Source organism: Pinus tabuliformis, chromosome 6, assembly GCF_031772625.1.
Source record: "Pinus tabuliformis cultivar Carrire ecotype Pingquan chromosome 6, CPIR1, whole genome shotgun sequence".
In the NCBI taxonomy this organism is placed as follows: Eukaryota; Viridiplantae; Streptophyta; class Pinopsida; order Pinales; family Pinaceae; genus Pinus; species Pinus tabuliformis.
Window position 1 is genome coordinate 1,965,200,774 of NC_142292.1, and position 5,711 is coordinate 1,965,206,484.

Sequence of the window (5,711 nt, forward strand, 5' to 3'; positions counted from 1 at the left end):
CGTTTCCTCGATGAGGTTCGGCTTTGCTTTCGGTTTGTTGGTGGGATCTTTATCTCAGCCATGTAGTCATATTTCAAATCATCATCGCACCTAGCATGGCCGAATAGGATGCTTCCAGAAGTTGCAGATATACACTTGTTGGTCTTCAATGACAAACATCCACTGGGAATCTGGGTTGCGTTGCCTTGGACAAATTCTAGCGACTCGCTGATTAATTATTGATGCAAACAAACTACAACATCTATGAATTTTTAAAGTTTTAAATTTAAATGTCTTTTAAATTACTTCCATTTATATCTAAATGTGCGTCGTTGTATTTAAATTGATTTGGATACTCAAGTCTAATTAAAGAGACCCATGTTCGAGTCCAAGCAAGAGAATCTGTTTCAAAAACGCCTTTACAATACCAAAAAAATCTTCCATTTTAAAGCTTTTACGAGGAGGACAATGTTTATTCTAATGCCTTTACAGTGACCGTAAACTCATCACCTTTTGAGCTTTCACAATAAGGGGAATATTGTTTTCCTTGTCTTCTTGTAATGAATAGTTGGATGATGATGTTGTGTTTGTGTTACCGAGGGGACGCTCACTGTTTGTGCTTGATACAAATCCTTTGAGGGGAGACTTTGAATAACCATAGTCATTGTTTTTATGTTATCAATATGTTGTACCACTGTAAATATGTTGCACCTTGAAGGTCAATTTGATCTTGTCCACGTTAATGAGCGGCGCTTATATTTCATCTCCAAAGGCGTATTATGGGAATCTTCATCTTCAGATTGAAAGTGGTCCTTTGAGATTTCTATGTGATGGATAACTTTGAACGGAGCTCGTGCTCTCACAGCCCAAGGGTTACCTCTTCCCCTCTGGAGCCTTTTTCTTGAGTCCGCGGGGATTTGGTTGTGCCAAGTCAAGGATCATGGATGTTTTTGCAATGTTCAAGACTGTCATGCGCTGAAAGTGGGAAAGTACACTACGTGAAAGGAATACGAGCGATCGAGTTGTTGATTCCAAGTCATAGGTGCTCGTGATTTGTTTCAAGGCAAAACCTTGTTTTACCTTTGTCTCAAACTTCTCCTTAATTTTAACCACATGTCTATAGGTCGCTCCCAAGCACATTGAGATGTCCAACGACTACATGATAATACGCATATACTTTTGCAAGCCTCCACTGCACTTGAGAACTCCACACTAGTTTGTTTTGTGGTTTTGTAGGCGAGCTATAGAAGTTGTTGGTATAGTCCTATATAGCCTTATCTTGACGTTGGTGGCGTTGTAGCCATCTGGGGTATTGGTCCTTGCAGTTCCCCACGTGGTAATATTCCTCCTTGAGGGCACCCTCAAAATCACCCCATGCAATGTATGTGCCTTATTCACACTTCTTCGTCTACAGTGCTCGTTGACGATGGGTGTCCGTTGGACACAGGGGGCATGGTTCTAATTTTCTCCTCACCCGAGAAGCTATTAGCGACTATAGGTAATTCAATGACTGCTTTAAGGCATATGCATCTCCTTCCTTCAAATAGAGGGATGTCCATATTAGTTTACATCTGGAAATGCGTATCTCTGTTGATGGGAAGGCTCGATGAAGAAGAGGAACCCATGATGGTGGAGAGTTGTTGCAATATCCTAGCTCACTAATTCAACGTCTAGATTCCTTGATTGTTCACGATGCCTTGGAGTAACAACGCGATGGGATATGTTGCTCTGTTTTCTTTTACCATAGGATGTTATATGGGCAAGCAACATCGATTGACCAAGCTACTTCTACCCTAATCTTGTTAGAGGGGCATGCATTGAGCAGCACATGTCTCCGACGCCGTTGGTTCAGATGGAGGTGGATATCCGTGGACACACACTAATTGATGGAAATTAATCTGTGTATGAACAATTAAATAACCTGGATGGTAGAAGCAAGGAAATAGAATGAAGCACAACTGACACACATTCGTGGGAGAATGAAAGTATTATTATCAAATGGGCGATTGCATGGCGGTGACGATCTCTAAGGAGAGATGCTTAGCTACTCTCATGCGCGACACCCTCCCCAAAAGGCGAGAATGCGTTCATCGTGCTTACAAAGAACTGAGCCATAAATGAAGACAAGAAGGGGAGCAGATGAAGCATGGAAGGTCAAGAGTCACATGGGCTAAGGTGGAAAATCGATGGCCAACTTGTCGGGGCCATAACTATTGTGCATGAAACGAGACTCGGGTCCAAAGGTCGTAAAAGAGCTCACAATGAGACGAGGAACGAATAAAATGGTGTGTATTTTAAATAGGACTTTTCGGGGCCGAAAATGATGTTTGATGCCCGCAAACGACGCAAGACGTGGAAAGCTCAAATTAGCCCTGAGCTGCCCAGAGTTGCTACAATGGTCGAGAAGGTCCAAATAGTGGAATGGATCACATCAGTGGTAATAAATGTGGATGTGTGAATGCGAATTTCTTTCCCCATTTGAGCAGGCAAGGCTTGACACATCTTAATCGAGAATCGTTTTTGCTTACTGTGGCGGTGGTGGGAAAAAGAAAAAAGAAGAGGAAAGCACTCCCGCATTAGGTCTTGTTTCGGATCTAAGGTTGGTAATGTAGAACTCTCCTCCCACATTGCATCAAGATTTGCATTTGTCTCTAATATCCGGGAAAAAAATAAAACACAAAAATAATTAAAATTCCATGTACTCCATTATTTGCACCCTGGGAAGAGTAGCATGGGCCTCACATGGCACATTCGAGATTCTAATGTGGATGGCATTAATGGGTTATTTGAGCATAGTGTTGGATGAAATTTTTTTCATTCTTCCAAGTGCATTGCGTGTTTCAAAAGTGAATCAAAGAGGATATTTAAGCACCCGGAGATCAATGAGGCGAAAAGAGTGGAGATGGTAAGAATATTAAAAACATTAACCTATAAAAACCAATCCAATGGTAAGAATATAAAAAACATTAACTTATAAATTTGATGGTACATGGCATGTTTTATTTATTTAAATTAGAAGTATTATGGGAGGGGGAATATAAGTGAGGTATATATATATATATATATATATATATATATATATATATATACCACATGCAAGGAGGTGTAATCGAGAGGAGAGGGGGCGTAGTAGAAAAGGGAGGGAGAGAGAAGGGATAAAGCATACCTTTCTCGGCCTTTTGGCTAAGATCAAGTGTAGTATCTGTTCTTATTAGTTTAATATCTGATACGTGGTTCGTAGAACCACATGATATTAAATGTATTTTTTTAGGGGGAGGGCCCACTCACAATAGCTTGCTATTGGGGCTCTCGGGCGTCGCTTGTGCGTTCCACTACAGCACCAGACTGGCGCACCCCAACGACACCAACACAAATATTATTAATTAATCGAATTGTTTGTTTGTTTAATCGGTTGAAGAGAAGTTATGGTGGTGCTCTGAGCGTTTGGTTTTCTGGAGGGTTTGTTGTTCAGTCCCCCGTTTAAATCCGTTGCTTGCTTCCTGTTCCTTTCTACGCTGAACTTAAATCAACTCCTCGCCTCTCGTTGCTTGCTTCCAGTTCTCCTTTCTGCGCTGAATTTAAATCCAACTCCTCGCCTCACTTTCTTTCTGTGCAAGGAATTTATATCCTCCTCCTTGCTTTCGATTATCAATTGTCTATGGCACGTCTGTCACGCACAGTGATCCTTTTCTCTTAATCCAGACATATATGTATGTAGATGTCTCTTAATCCAGATATATGTATGTACGCCGTGAAGTGAATTTTATGGTATTCCAGTGTGAATTAGATTGATTTCTATCAGCCAGCAATTTCAACGTTCCAATGTGAATTGGATTGATTTCTATCAGCCAGCAATTTCAACGTTCCAATGTGAATTTGATTGATTTCTATCAGCCAGCAATTTCAACGTGTTCCAGTGTGAGTTTGATTGATTCCTATCAGCCAGCAATTTCAACGTTCAAGTGTGAATTTGATTGATTCCTATCAGCCAGCAATTTCAACGTTCCAGTGCGAATTTGATTGATTTCTATCAGCCAGCAATTTCAAGTGCGAATTTGATTTTGATTCCTATCCGCAATTTCAAGTGCGAATTTGATTTTTGATTCCTATCCGCAATTTCGAGTGCGAATTTGATTTTGATTCCTATCAGCAATTTCGAGTGTGAATTTTATTTTGATTCCTATCAGCAATTTCGACGTTTCCAGTGTGAATTTGATTTTGATTCCTATCAGCAATTTCGACGTTTCCAGCGTGAATTTGATTGATTTCTATCAGAAATTTCAACGTATTTAGGGCATTCAATGATTTTTTTTTCACTGTCAGTGAGATGCTGTTGGGCTGTACAGAGTGTGGAATTCTTGTTGTTGCGAAAAGACAGAATAGGGGGATTGGCAGGGAGAGTGCTTGGCGCGTGCTTTTTCATTGTTAGTGAGATGATGTTGGGCTTTACAGAGTGAAATTCTTGTTGTTGCGAAAAGGCAAAATAGGGGGATTCTCAGGGTGCGCGCTCAAGAATACAGGATTGTTGAACTCATTTTGTCCGTAAGGCAGACGACAGTGCGCCATATCTGCAGAATAATAATGTCATATTTTGAAGCTCATCTTGGGAAGTTCAGACACAAACTCAAGCATGCACTCAACAATCTAAAGAAACAGACACAGCAGGTTTTCCTTTTTATTAGTTATCCTGGTAATGGAAATTACATTGCTTGCAACCTCCGAGGGTTGTTGCTGTTACAACAATTAAAACTCGAAACCACAACCAACAATTAAAACTGCAACATGACCAAGTCCTCCTCCTCACAAGTTGCCCATTGGTCTCGGTCTCGGTTGCACTCACAACTCGCATTCACTGTTCCAAATAGCTGTCAATGGCTCCTTTTAAAACTAGGAATTATGGTTACCCTGTTTCTGCATTTTCTCCACAAATATAGGATTGCTGAAGTCATTTTGGGCAAAGGCAAATGGCACTTTGAACATCATCCAAACTCGGTGGGAACACAGACATGAAAATTTGGAACTTTGGTCTTCCCCATTCTTCCGAGATAATACAAACTCGGTGGGAACATAGACATGAAAATTTGGAACTTTGGTCTTTCCCTTCCTTTCAAGATACACAAAATCAATTTGACATTGGATTTTTGGTTTCCAATGCATGTAATATCGCTGAGCCAAATATCTGTGACATTGTTGTTTACTCTTCCACCATTACCCTTGATGATAAGTGAAGTGTTTCTCCGGAATCGAAAACTTACATTTCACGCTGTAGATCCCAGAATTCCAACGAAAGTATGTCCAGTTGCGCAAAAGTCTCCATTCTAAAATCCATTTTCATGGGTTATTCGAGGGGTTGCCCTGGCAATGCAGGTTTTGTTGGGGATTTTTCTGGCAAAATCCCAAAAACACACAAATAAAACTAAAACTCCACACACAGAGACAATGCTCTGTTTCCTCTCCACAGGATCTTTTGTGCACAGGGAAGCTTTTTAAAATAAAATGACTGAAGACAGAGTATTGCACTACCATAAAATGATTTCTATTCAAAAATATATTGCCTCATACATATTCATCCTCTTTTACTGAGAGGGATTTACCAAAAACAACATTCAACCAACAAAAAACAAACTCTGTCTCCTCCTGAGAATTTACTTTGCTGGGTAAAATTCTCATTTACATTCACTGCTGTGAAAACATTTTACTTACTAGTGTAAAAATCTTCTTTTACATACTGC

General features: G+C 40.2%; 1 non-coding gene across 1 annotated transcript; it reads left to right on the forward strand.

Annotated features, from left to right (window-relative positions):
- Window positions 1-3,141: 3,141 nt before the first annotated feature.
- On the forward strand, window positions 3,142-3,338 carry LOC149267047 (U2 spliceosomal RNA). Its single transcript, XR_016261314.1, has one exon. It is a non-coding gene; the product is annotated as a U2 spliceosomal RNA (small nuclear RNA).
- Window positions 3,339-5,711: the final 2,373 nt, after the last annotated feature.